General features: G+C 41.1%; 1 long non-coding RNA gene across 1 annotated transcript; it reads left to right on the top strand.

The window, feature by feature from the left end:
* Positions 1-889: 889 nt before the first annotated feature.
* On the top strand, positions 890-2,465 carry LOC120287693. The gene is made up of 3 exons (XR_005545943.1): positions 890-1,378; positions 1,478-1,548; positions 2,236-2,465. It is a non-coding gene; the product is annotated as an uncharacterized LOC120287693 (long non-coding RNA).
* Positions 2,466-14,876: the final 12,411 nt, after the last annotated feature.

Genomic DNA, 14,876 nt, shown 5'->3' with positions numbered 1-14,876 from the left:
CTACCTAAAAAGCAAGTATGCTTAGGGGTTAAATGATATTACTGGAATGGAATAATGCTTGTATCCTGATGTATAATCTGAGCATTTTTTGGAAATCCAATTACTTCTGAACATCTTGGATTGAAATTCATAAACAAAAAGGGAAAAGTTTCTGGCCTTTAAAGTTGCGCTCTAACTCCTTCTATTGCTGAATTAAGTGTTGCAGCCGTGTAAAATAGCAGGCAGCTAATGAAGTACACATTGAGTAGGGGAGTACATTTTTCTTATGGTTTGATCATGGCATCTTATGGCCCTTTGCTTGATAAATATCCAACAAGAAATTGTCTATGGTTCAGGTCCATCTCTTGATCTTAATCAGCAGTTGTTTGGGAAGCATGGATTCAAGATCTGACGATTTGCTGCAAGTGCTGGCTGCTTAATGCGGGATCCCTTTTTTAGCATCATGCCATTGCTGCTCTGATGGAAGGTATAGTTCTGCTTGCAAATGGAATGCAATTAGAGAGAAGCAGCTTGTCAATTGGCATAAATGTGTTCGGTATAGCCCATGTAATTGTAAGCATTGTTTTATAACCTGGCTGTTGAACTTGGAACAAGTTGGGCCATATTTTTTACAAATGTAGGACAAACAAAATATATATTTGAGTAGGGGTGTGCAACCGGTCCGGGTCAACCCGGTTCCCGGATCGGCCCACCCGGAAAACAGGGTCGGGAACCGGTTCCGGTTGAAACCGGTCCGGGAACCGGTTCCCAAATATCAGACCCTGTTTGAACCGGTCCGGGAACCGGTTCCGAGGGATTACCCACCCGGGAACCGGATCGCCCGGACCGGTTTTGGAACCGGTTGGAGAACCGGTTTGGGAACCGGTTTGAAGCCCCCAAAACACACGAGCAAAAGAAAACCTAATCTGCTGTTTGTGTCTTTCTCTTCTCCTTTCCTTTATCTCTGCAGAAACGAAATCCCTAAATCGCGAAGCACCCAAGCACCGACGCCGCTCTGCCGCTCTCGTCAGTCGTCACCGCCCTCGCGCTCGCACCACCGCCGCCATTCCGCCGGTCATCTGAAGCTTTGCTGAGCCGCTGACCCCCGCCGAGCTCCTCTGGTTTTGCCCGCGAAGTCGCTGAGCCCCGCCGAGCTCGCACCTGAGCAGTGACGCCGCCTCCGTTCGATCGCCTCATCCCACCTGCTGCTGTTGCCTCGCCGACGCCCTTGATCGACAAATCTCCGTTCGATCGCCCCTCGCCGCGAAGTCGCTGACCCCCGCAAATCTCGCGTTCGCAAATCTCCCCTGTTGCTGATCTACCGACGCCCGAACGACGCCCCCCCTGCTCTGCTCGCTGACACCAGCTGAAGCCGCGTCCCACCGAGCCCCTTGCTGCAGTACCTATTTGTCTCTCATCTTGTCACATTTGGTCAATACAGATTCTATATTTAGAATATCGATTTTATGGTTAACAACAGCTTGTTGTTTTAAATCAGATTTGGGAGTGCTTCTGTTCTGTTTTCTGGGATCCAAGCCATTCTGAATCTCTGATTGTGCTGTCCATCAGGTAACATTAGTCATTTTGTATTATTTTTCACACTAGCATTATTTCTGTCCTTAAATCTGCATCCAACTGTTGCTGTCTTCCTTGATCTTGTCTGCATTCACAACACACTTTTAAGCATTTCATCAGCATCAATAGAGTTTACGGCAGGAAGAGCGTCCTGCTTATCAAGCTTCTTCATGACAGAATTGGCAGAGTTAATATCATTAGAGTTAAGCTCAGTGAAACGAGGGAGAGAAAACACTAGTGGGATTAGTTAGGATAGGACGAGTCTCTTTGCTAATGATGATGATGATGATGAATTTCATCTGCCGTTCGATTGAGGTAATGGACTGTTGCTGCATCAACAGTTTTCTCAACCATTGCCCACCAAACTCCCAACCATTTTCGGTGAATGCACAGGATGTCCCTGACCATTACTAGCAACCTCAATCATGTAGAACTGTCGTAATCAGAGCTCCACAAGGACCCCCACTTTTATGCTCTCCTTGAGGAACACTGATGATAAACGACAGACTTGCTTACAAACGTATCTATTCCAAGTCCCACATCATTTGAGAATCAATTCAATGGATAGGCTTCACAACACTAGCATCTTTTGCTTGTATTTCATGATCGAGATTCCCCACGCTTGATGTTAAATTAGTTGTCGTCCATGAGTTTGAGGCATCGACTGACCTCCATGATCAGAGGCCAAAATGCAGATTTCTAATCGATGGGTGACAACTAGGCCCAAGGTCCCCTGCGATTTGTGAACTCCGCCGTGCTATTTACGTCTGGGGAGTACCGATAGTTGCAGGCACGAGGGCTTGGTTAGGTCTTGGGTACGATCCTTCTGAGGTACATTGTGAAACCCTCGACGTAGATAATTTATGTTTGGTGTGCAGATTGTAACAGTTCGAGTCCTCGAAGCGAGTTGCAGTTTTCTAGTTGAATGATGAAAGATTGAGAAAGAAATGAAGAGAGAGGAGGTCGCACGAATTTAAATGTAGATTAATGCTCTGCCTGTAATTGATACTTCTATCTACTTTTATTTTCTATGCTAATACCGGTATAATCTTCTTGCTTAGTGCTTACATGTATCTTTTGATTCATATTAATGGATTGATGTTGCAATTTCATGATCGGGGCAAATCATTTTTGTCAAGTAAAGGCATTTAAATACTTTTTGACTGATTTCAGGATGCAAATTCAGAAACTTCTTATTCATTTTAAACTGCTTAAGAAGAAAATAAATTCTTAAGCGTTTTTTTCTGTTTCTTCAAAACCTCCTAACCGCTAAACCAAAGTTGCAGCGATTGCTTGATTCCTTAGCATTTGCTTGATGATTCAATTCCTTGTCAAGTGAAGTTAGTGGTCTATGTAACTTTCTGTAGTTGGTCTAGGTAACTTTTGGTACCTTTAAAGATTGCATCAATTTCACTTGCCCAAAAAAGCAAAGAAAAAGATTGAATCCTGTTACACCGTGTTACCTGATTGGTTTGGGAGTCTGAAACTTGAACACACTTGTTCTTGACATTGATCTCCTAAAAAGATGGGGTTGTATTGTCTTTTGCCTCTAGTTGTGGAGTTTTTTTAATGTGTACTGGATATATCAAAGAAGTAGCTACATTACTTATATTGTACTCGTTGTATGAAGACATGAGAGGAGAGAAAATCTGCCGACAATGCAAGTTTCTCCCAACTTTATGGTTTGTATATGCATATATGAAGCTATTTTTTTTGTGATAATTGCTCTTTCATGCATCCCTTGATCAGTACTTTGTCAAATTGGTTATGAATGTTTTTTTTTCAAGAGGAGTCTAAATTTTATACATGTTCCCAATGAGTTTGGTCGAAGGATGTACTTGGTTCGGCCTTTTGTTTAAGCGGATAACTTATCTAGAATTGTTTTTCTAAGGTTAATTTTTATGCAAAACAGGGGTCCAATGAAAACAGGTCAACCCACTTGTTCCGGGCCGGAAAAAAACAGGTGGGCGGGAACAGGGGTCCAATGAAAACGGGGGTAGGGAACAGGTCCAAAAATGAGAACCTAGGTTATAACAGGGTAGGGAACGGGGTCAGGTCTGACCCTACCCACCCTGGACCCGCTCACCCCTATATTTGAGCACACTCCCAATTGGGCCCTCATAATTCCCACCATCTATAAGAACACTAGAATGTGCCCTTTTTGCCAGTCATGGCCCTTCACCTTTCTCAGTTGTATGTGCCAATACTAGGATGGCATACCAACTAAGATAACCAGACAAATTAGAACGCAAGATGTTGAATTCAATCGGCAAAACCTCAATAACAGAACTTTAAGGCAATGTGAGAGGACACTTAGTTGCATTATAGCTCAAACTTCATGACACAAAAGATAACAAAAAAAACTGAAAGAACTTGGATACAAACATTGATGGGATTCTACCTAGGAATCTAACTTGCAAATGCAACTGAAACGTCAACTCTGTTCTAGATGCCTCCTACCTTCATAGGATATCCTCTAACATAACTTATGCCACCCTTTGTCACAGAAAAAGAAACAAGGCAAGAAAATGGAAAATAGAAGGGCAATCATTTGGATGCACAGAGAAATACCATTCTGAAAAATAGGAAGGTATATATCTCTGAGCATTTGAAGGTAAACACACCATGAATTTGTCAAAAAGCAAAGAGATTTCCAACAATCGATACTTGTAGCATAAAACAAATGGAACTATTTGCTTGTTCAAACCTTCACAGAGACAGAACAGCCAAAACCTCTACAGAAGAGTAAAATTAATACCTGCCAGCTTAATTTGATTAAATGTAGACAGAGAGCTACATCTGAAACTTGGAAAAGCTAACCTTCACATCAATTATACTGCTTACACAATCTTGCATAATAAGCATTCCAACTAGTATAAGAGGGGGAAACTTAAAGAGAATAATGGATGCATAAACATAAAAGAGAGAGCAAAAATCTAGAACTTCAACAAGAACTTTAGTATCCTTGTGTTTTGACACTGATACTTCGTATTGCGACGCAAAAGCAATGAAAAATTATAGGATCCACAGGAGTAAAGCACAAGAAGCAATACAAATCTAGCATATTTTAAATCACAAAATCATAGTGACTCAAACAATACTTACATTGAGGCCAAAAGACAAGATCTACATAACTTCTTTCAACTCCATTTACATCTAAGCATTTGGGCTACTAAAAAATTTCGAATTTATGGCTGCTAAAAACTATAAATGGTCCACATGTATAATTCTAGGCATCGAAAAGTAGTCCCTTGCAATTCAATTTCCACGACTTTGCGTTAGCACTAGCCAAGATCGACAAATGTCCCATCCATCCATCTTTTGTCACAAACCTAGATGAAGTTGCTTGAGGTGACAGTCACTATGGTTGTCTCATATCCACAAAAGAAATCAGACAATGGACAAGAGGGTCATTCTCGCCAGGAAACAGCACAATGCTAGAGTTGCTGAAAGCGGAGTGCAAGAAATCATTTAGAAAATGCGACAAGTTAATAGTAAGCATATTATCAAATACTCAAATTAACTGCAATCCAGAAGTAGACCTTTTTGCCATGAATCAAGAATATATATGGCAATTGAGATTATCTTAGAAAGCTTGAGGGGCTTCCTCAGGCCATGCTCTGCTTGCTTCCATAAAAGGCCAAACCTACACCTTCTTAGTGTTGCTTCTGATACTTCAAATGAAACCTAGAAGAGACTCCACTCGATCTCAACATCTCATCCACTCATCAAATGAACGGCATGTAATATATTTAAATCACAAGTGATCAAACGTAAAAGAGAATGTTCTTGTATCATAATTACTATGAATATGATTCACCAATACACAAATCTCAAATGAAAAATAAGCCTCATTTTCTTCCTCCAATCCAAAAGCAACACATAAAACCCAAGGTTACTCCTATGCAAATCTCAGGGTACCCAGAAAGAGACGGAACGCTCTTGACTTTGGATAAACCAACATGCTATCCCTCTCCCAGGAAATATATGTAGTGACCAATCTAACCAACATCCGGCTATAGCAAAACTATTAAATCAGAAATCACATCAGCTCATGCACATGTATAATGTTAGCTAGGTCGATACCTTCACGAACCAATCCATGACAAGAATCTAAGTGAACATACACTGACATGGAGGACTGAATGCACTGAATAGGCAATTTTGGAAATCTGCACAATGCATTGCAGCCATTTGCTTCAAGGGTGTAAATGTTTGGTGGAAGCTCCAAGATCTCCTGCAGTTGCTTATAGTCATCTAATTTTTAATGGACCATCAACTCCTCAAACTTGCTAATGCATGTAGAAAGACTAACAAAATTATTTCCATAGAGATACAAAATATTTACGAGAGAGAAGGTAAGACTAAAGAAATTCTTCCTCGACGACTTGCACCCACTAAGCTTCAGGGAGACCAAATTTGGAATCCAAGTCTACCACTAGGGAGATTGGAAGCTCTCAACGCTCCCCGGAAACAAGCTAAATAGTGAACAACCCTTCAAGAGAAAGGTGCTCTAGATTTTGCATCTCGTAAATGCTACTAAGAAGATTGATAAGACTATTCCACAATCCTCGATAGAGATAAGGTTTCCAATTGATGCAGGAAGATATTTAATGGAGATCTGAGATATATGAAGTCTTGTTAAGCTCTCCATATCCTTAATATGAGGAAATTTATCAAGCTTAGAGCAGCCAGTTACATCAAGTTTTGAAGATTTTTTAGCTTCAGTTTGCTTGGAAGCTCCTTGAGGTTTGAGCACCTACTTAAGTTCACTGTCTCCAAATTTGGCACCTCTGAGATGTCCAGAACCCTAATAAGAGACTTAGAGCAACTGTGAATTAGGAACTTCAAATTCCTAAAATGCTGCAAATTAAAAAGAATAGCCGAACAAGGTTTTGATACATTTCAATTTGTGAAAGCCACGGAAATGGAAACCGTCAATAAAAGAATGTATGGTGTACCTTTAAATTATCTCCTAATTCTTTAATCTAGCTATTATGCACATCAAACCAAACAACTTTCTTTAGACCAGCACTAAACTTCAGAGTTGATAAAGGATACTCAGGCCATTCAAGCCACCTTAAATCTTTTAGAAGACATATGGGAACTCGCCGAGTCATTTGTGCATTCGGGATTAGGAGCAATCTCGGTCTCCTTATATATGTGAAAGCACTGGGATTGATGTCTAGCTCTTCTTGTGTTGGTAAGTCCAGCACTATGCCTCTAACAACATTGGTTCCCTATCAAGGAAAACAGAATAATCATTATTACCCAACTTGAATTAGGGAATAGTGTGTAAATTAAAGAAGACAAGATTATCAATGATGTCATGAGAAGCTCTCACAATATCCTCCGAAAATACTTCAAAAACATCATCGTAGCACCATAATCTACTCCATTACCCAGGTCATTTGGATACTCTTGTTTCATGATATCCTGATCCATCAACCAAATCAAGTCATGCATTTGTATTGTTCTCTGATTCTCAACGTTTATTAGAGATCTCTCTATTAAAGTTTGAGTCCCAATTAATGTCTTTAAACCACAACTATCAAGAACTTTGGTTACATAATCACTATCCCTCCCTTTAAATAAGCAAGCAATGTCAAGAAAAATGTCATTCTCATTGTCCCCCAATGTGTCAAAACTTATCTTCAGAACGCTGTTTATATCTTTATTAGGACTTTCGGCAAGTTTACCCAATGTACTCTCCCATTCCCCTATGCTTCTACCACATAAAAGGGGACCCGAGACCAGAACCGTTAAGGGATGGCCATTAGCCTAGCCCAAAATATTATGTATGAGATCACAATGTATGTCTTCCCTCTGGTTTCTTGGAAAAGCATATGAACTCAGAAGTTCAAAAGCTTCACCTTGATCTAATGATTTAACTTCATATACCTAATCTATGATTTAACTTCATATACCTAATCTATCCCGTGGGAAGTCAGTACATGTTTATCTCTTGTTGTAATAATGATCGTGCTCCCTTTTCCAAACTATTCACATTCTCTAGCTAACGCATTCAACTGGTCCCCATGATCCACATCATTAAGCACAAGCGAAATCTTCCCCGCAAAATGAAAGTCTATTTCAGATAGGTTAACGCCCTATCCATACCGAAGACCACTAAATTTTCTTTCCACGATCTCGGAGAAGAGTGCTCTTTGCAAATGAACCGAGGCCATCGGGTTTCTTTGGAAGTTTCTATAACATTTGCAAGAAAGCTACACCCACCAAACCCGACCGGTTATACTTGTTTGACTAGTGATACTCTTATAGACGACTTTAGCGATAGTGCTCTTCCCTATACCTCCCACTCCCCATATTCCTATCAACCGAACCTCATCCAAGCCCATACTTAACTACGATCTTACTTTCTCTACCCAAAGAACCTACACCAACAGGATGCTTGGCAACACCGTAGGGTACTCGTCGCCAGTCGAGATCTCTTTGACGATGCTCGATGAACTTGATCTCATCTCCGCCAAAACAATAATGGCAATATACAATCCATTGAACCGAATAAAAACTAACACGAAGAAAACAACCACTCCGTAACATTCCAAAAAAATGACTCCATCGCATTATTCGATCCCATCAAGTATCAACAGATTAGAGAATTCCATATTCTTTTACAAGGTCGAACAGGAATACTGCGCTTACCCATGGTCATAATAATGCCAACCGAACAAATCGGCGACTAGCCAATGCCTTGCCATAACCCTCTCTCTCGCCATCGAATCTCCCTCGGCTCCACGCCGTAGAACGGGGGCAACACCACTGTCCCCTTGAGCCCCTTCCACTCCATCACCTTCCTTCACCGAACTCGTCCAAGCACCACCCCCGGACGAAGCGTGGTCCTCGGAGAAGACGAGCACGGCGATCCGCGACTCCTCGGCCCTTCGTGAGCGCCGGCGGGATCTCGCACGCCGGGCCTCAAGCCCTCACCGTCGATGTGGGCGTCGATGCCGCCATGAAGGGAGGAAGCGGCCGGACGTCTCGCCTCGAAGCGGAGGAAGACGTTGAACGGCCATCTTGCTACGGAAGAAGAAGGAGACGACGACGACGACTGGAAGATTGAATGTGATGCTCTTTCCTCTTCAATTTTTTTTCCGAAACGGCGACAAGTTAATTTTACATTCAAGTTTATTTTAAAAGGACTGAGAAATATGAAATAAAACAATCAGATAAGTTAAGCTTAATTTTTATTCATACTGTATTATTAAATCAAGGGAATTAAGTATAATTTTATCGCTTAATATAACAGTGCACTTTTATTATGCTTTTATTAGGAGGATTTCTTTTTATTTTCATATTACTATTTTAATATTTTATAAGTTTTATCTTTTAAATATTTCTTTAATTAATTTTCTTATCATCGCCAAATAAAGCGAATTTAATTGTTAACTGAATTTGATCATGTAAATAAATAAGACATAATTTTAGTTTCAAATAACTTGATATTTTTTTTTTTTTTATTTGTGCTTGATTTTTGTCCTCTTTTATAAATTTAATTGTTCTTTAACTAATTTATTTGTAATAGTTCAATTAAGCTAATACCTAATGAAGTTAAATCACATTATTTTCAATTAGGACTAGATTATCTATGATTTTTTGTACTGTCTACGTACTTATATATAGTTGGGTATCATGATTTATATTCACAACAACTTGCATTATCTATAGAGTCAAATTTCTCACACTTTAAAAATTAACATAAGTTGGGAAAAAAAAAAATCTAAGTATATGTTACTTAAAATTTTATTTCAAACAAACACATATTCAAAATGTACTCTAAGATTATGAGCCAAGTGGAACAATTATGCCATGTGCCTTACCAAGCGACAATAATAGAGCTCATTTTGAACAATTATGTGGTGAGTACAGTAAATATTCTTTCAGCTTTGATTATAACTATGTATAGGAAATATAGTATATAGATATAGGTTAATATAGGCCTGATGATTATGAATTTTGTAGTGTCTTTGATATTGACTACACTTAATCTTTTGAAATTTGCGCAATTTTTCTTTTAACAAATATCTCAATTCGCATGTTCAGAATTTTGAGTTGTGGATATATATACAAAATTTGAATTTAATTTGTTACTTTACGCTTAAAAGCAATTTAAGTTTCCCCCGCCCCTTTCGCTTCTCCCCGCTGCCTTTGCCACTGCTCCGCCATCGCGGTCATCATGTTCGCCCCACCATCATGTCCCCGCCAACGTGGTATTCCTCTCACCATCACTTGTCCTAGCTGTCGTTGCGCCTCTCTTTCTCTGTTTTGCGTTCCCGTCACCATAGCCTGTCCTAGCTATTGTTGCACCTCTCTTTCTCTGTTTTTGTTCCTTTGTCACGGAAGACAAGCGGAATGTCTCAGCCGTAGCCAGCCTTAGGTGACCATTGCCCGAGGGTAGCGACCCTAGATTTGGGGTCGCGAGCTTAGATTCATTCCCCAATGCCGATGGACATAGAGAGATAGAGGGGGGTTAAGGTGATGCAGCTGGGGCGGTGTGGTGACTCGACGGAGGCTTGGAGAGAAGGTTCTCTGTTTCTTGTGCAGCGTAAGTGTGCTCCGTGCTGTGTGAGCGTCGGATGAGAGTGTGTTGAGAGAGAGAGAGAGAGAGAGAGAGAGAGTTAGTGGCAAAATTACTACTTATCATCATCCAAGTACCGCCTGGACAAGCTACGCGCCTCTTGGAGAGTGTCCTTCCATCTCATCGATCTCCTCACATCCTTATAAAGCCTCTTTTGAAAATATTCAAGACCGGTTCGGTATTCCCTTTCAATCCACTTACTGTATCTAATTTCACTTTGTAAAACAATGGAAAGAACTTGAGGTCGCTTTGCTTCTTGCACTCCATGATCTTCGCCACCTCTTCCAAACACAATTCCAAATAGATGTTGTCCTTGGAGAAAACGATGATTGCAACGTCTGATTCCTCGATCATCTTTGGAACCGTGACCATTAGATTCTCTTTCATCTTTCCCCATTCGTTGAACATGGAAGTAGGATATTCTACCATGGAAGTAGGATATTCTACCATGGACTGCATATAGATGTGTGACAAAGTTGTCGCCAACGTTCTCTTCTCTGAAACATACAAAGACTTTGAAACTCGTTCTAGAATGGAAAGAAGAAGAAGATGCCATTAGAATCAGGAAACATAAGTTAACAATGAACAATGAGTTACCCAAGATTTGGTACTTTGTTTGGGTGGTTATTCCCATTTGATCTTCTCTATATATTTTAACGAGCTGCCTAAGATTTGGTACTTTGTTTGGATAATTTAATCCCCATTTGATCTTATCTATATATTCTCTAACACCCAGTTGCATGACTTTCTTCGAGAAAGAGTATTATTAGGTGTTTGAACAATATTAGCATGTGCATAGATCTAATGTATTTGTGCATGAACCTTTTCTACGTTAATTAGATGTCTTGATCGACATTATATTACATCAAGGTGGAAAAACAAGTATCATCCATAGAAAACCCACTTCTGATAGACTTTAATTTCTTAGATCCAGATGAATTAGATTTCGCAATCTAATGGTGCAATCTAGAACGACTGAATTATTCTCCATCTTGTGCAGAAACTTACGAAGCTTTGAGTAACCATTTGCATATATATATATATATCTAAAAGCTCGCAACCTGTGGATGCAGCCTGATCAAACACAGCTAGAAAAGAGGGGAAACAATTCTTCATCACACTGGAGGGCATAACAAAGCAAAGAGGAGGTCGCGTCAATTGCTCTGCAAGTTGGGTTCCACGAATGGAGCCAAGCTTGCTTCCATAGATATCACACATTTGTTGCTAGAACTACGGAGTATAGACTTTTGAATTTTTTTCATACGGGAGAGATTTCCATTTGGGCAAATGGTTTAGCCAGTCGGGTTGGATTTGATTTTCTATCGGTGTTTGTGGAGATTTATCCTGAAGCTATGAACGGTTTTATTCTCATTTGATCAAAGGCAAGAATGATAAGAAGAACATAATTTACAAGTCTTTTGTGGATGGAATGTTGATTATTCTCGGCCATTAATCCTGAGAGTGATTTGAGGCGTTTAGGCATCGAAGATACTTACATGACTGAGAAAACTGATGATTTTTTTCTAAACAAGTTAGGCGACCTCTAAAAGGAAGGTAATCGCCTTAACTTGATTTTTTTGAAACTTTTGACGTCGACCTCGGGGCTGAGACACCTGAGACGCCTAGAGTCCCAGACAACCGCCGATTTATTGGATAGTCCATGCTAAAAGGTATGGACATCACAAGAAGAAAGGAGAAGTTTGGATGAGGAAGAATGCTTGGCATGGCCAAACCAAACTCAAGGGATATAGCCACCATCACCATATGCGGCTAGCTATCGGAGTTTATATTAGGATGAAAATGAAGGTGATCCATTGGTGGAGGCTCTTTCTACGGAGCTTTACTTGGCTTTGAGGGGAGTTTTACATGGTCTGCAATGAGATGAGACAAGGATTTACAGAAAATTAGAGAGGAACTTCAATTGTTCAGTCAATTTACTTCAATTTTCCTAAAAAATTCTCACTTCTTTCCACAATATCCTCCTCCTCCAGCAAGTTTATTAGAGCTTTTACGTGTTGTCCATATTTTTCAAGAACACTGTGGCTTACCGACCTAATCAAGGTCTATGTTTCTAACAACATTTTAATTTTTTTTCTATTTTTATATTTTTATATCATTAAATTTTATTCATTTATTATTATTATTCTTATTATATATTTCGAGAAAAGGGGTCTAGGTTGGGCCTTCGGACCCGGCACGGACGCGGCCGACACATATCAGATCTATGGGCACGATTAACTGAGCCCAATTCCCTCTTGAAACTAATCAAACCCAAATTCACTATAAAAAAACGAGATCTATAGCCCAATAAACAGTAAAACCGATAATGAACATAACGGCACTAACCCAACTCTCTCATGCTAAGCCCACAATGAATTCATTGTCCATTAAAAGGCCCATTTTCCTATTTATTCTCTTCTCCTCTCCTCCTTATTCTTCTCTTTTGCCCTGCCGTCTTCTTCCTATCATCTTCCTCGCGCACATCCTGGGAGCTCTGCTCTGCTAAAGAAACCAACTCAACCTCATCAATTATTGACGTATTCAAGCATTGAATGTAACGTTGCCATTTTCTGGCTTCAGTCGCCTGGAGCACGGCCATCGTCCGTCAATCGTCATGCATAAACCCAGACTAGAGGAAGGACACGCAGGATACGAGCGTAAAGAACTGGACCTCATCCAGCGCGAGATTTACCCAGCTAATCAATGTATGGGTCAAAGACTTCGAGCCGCGTTTCTCGTCAAGAAAAATGACCACACCATGTGGCCATAGAGATGCAATAAAATAGCATAAATAGATAGCCGGTGACATATTGGAAGACCGCAAAGTTTACTGGAAAGCAGATCCGTAGCAAATGGGGAAAAAAATTTTTAATCCACGATGCTTAGACTAGCAACCACATCCCATAATCAGTATATTTCAACAAAATCAATCCGAATGTGTCAGTTTTGCTTCCTAATCAATCAACAACACAAGGCGAGGGTCACAGATTTAACTCATGCATTCCATCAAACAGCTGGTGAGCATATCCGGAAAAAAGACATGATGAGTGTGTCAACACCACAAAACAATCCAAATACTTCTTTGCAGAAAGGGTTTGATTCATCGAGGCAAAAAAAAAAAATTGATTTCAAACCTAGTCTCTTCCTAGGCATACACCAACGTCGACTACAAACTAAATCTTCATTTATGAAATGACCATAAAAATGTTGTGATGGTTTTATATGAGATGTGCTTAAGGCCCGTCCGCCCAAGTTGGGCCCAAAAAGCCCGGCCCATGGGAATACGGCCTGTGGATGGGGGAAGGTATAAAAGGGAGGAGAGAGAGAGAGATGACACCGGTTGGAAAACAAACGTATGTATGTCTTCTCCCGCGCGCTCTCTCTCTCTCCAAAAAGAAAAGAAAAACAGTAAAGCATACGGCGCGTTTTTCTTCCCTTCAAAGGCGATTTTGCTTAATCGGATCGAACAGGGCCAAGTTTCTCTTCCTCTATCGGCGTCGGTGTCTAATCTGTGGCTAACAAGGTACGCTCGAATCCGTGGTGTGCTTTACGATCGGTGATACGTGTATTTCTTGGGCTTCGTCTTCCGCATTTATTTAGAGGTTCGATTTAGTGTCGAATCCGATTTTTGGGGATCCGTTATTCCCAACATTGGTATCAGAGCCCTAGTTCACGTTTTCCCGATCAATTTGATGTTTTTTGATTGATTTTTCGCGAAAGTAATTCGGCCGTGCGGATTGGGGCGAGAAATCCCAACACCCGAGCGCTGTTCGGCCATTTTTCCGAGTTTTTGTAAGTCGAAATTGAATTATAATGGCATAGGAAGAAAGGCAACGTCGAGACGAGTCCGGCGACATGTCGTGCGCCGCCGGGTGACGCCGCACGCGCCCACACACGTGGCCAGAAGGCGTTGCGCGTGGGCGCGACGCCCCCGGTAGCACCGGCTCACCCAGCGCGTGCGGCACACGCGCCGGTCGGTGAACCGGCACGTGCGCGCCGCCGGCGGTGAACCGGCACGCGCCGGTCGGCGAACCAACGCATGCTGATGTCAGCATGACGTCACCCAACGGTCAGTTTCCGTTGGGATGACGTCATCGATGACGTCAGGCAACGAACCAACCTGACCCGACCCAACCCGCAGACGCTTGGCACGCGCGCGACATGTGCTGGATGATGTCTGCGTGACGTCAGCCCGCGCACACGCGCGGCACGTGCAATCGGTCCGTGCGACCCGGTCCGTCCGGTCCGACGACCGACGACCGTTGACCATTGACCACCGTTGACCATTAATGACCGTTAACCGACGACCGTTGACCGTTGACCATAAAAAAAAAAAAAGAAAAGGAATTTGTTTCTTTTTCAATTATGTCTGTGTGAGTTAGAGGTAATCCATTTTTTATTCTATATTTGTTGCATGAATCATGGAAAATTATGTATTTTCCATTTTGTTTATTGTGGATTATAAGTGATTCATTTAAATTCTACATTTGTTGCAGGAACTATGATGCGTTATGCACGAATACCTGCAATCCCGAGAACGGACGAAGGAAGAGTTAGACTGAAAAGGCTGATGAAAGAGTTAGCTGATTATTGGTGGCTTGATAGTGATTTTGTATCACACATGGTCATGGTCAATCAGATGATACAGGAAATCATCTGGAATGGTTACCTTATGCCGGATTTTGAGAAGGTGCCAGCTTTGATGAACACTCTTCCACCTAAA

This window comes from Eucalyptus grandis, chromosome 8 (genome assembly GCF_016545825.1).
Source record: "Eucalyptus grandis isolate ANBG69807.140 chromosome 8, ASM1654582v1, whole genome shotgun sequence".
NCBI classification, from domain to species: Eukaryota; Viridiplantae; Streptophyta; class Magnoliopsida; order Myrtales; family Myrtaceae; genus Eucalyptus; species Eucalyptus grandis.
The sequence above is the reverse complement of the archived record's forward strand: the minus strand, read 5'-3'. Positions and strand labels throughout refer to the sequence as shown.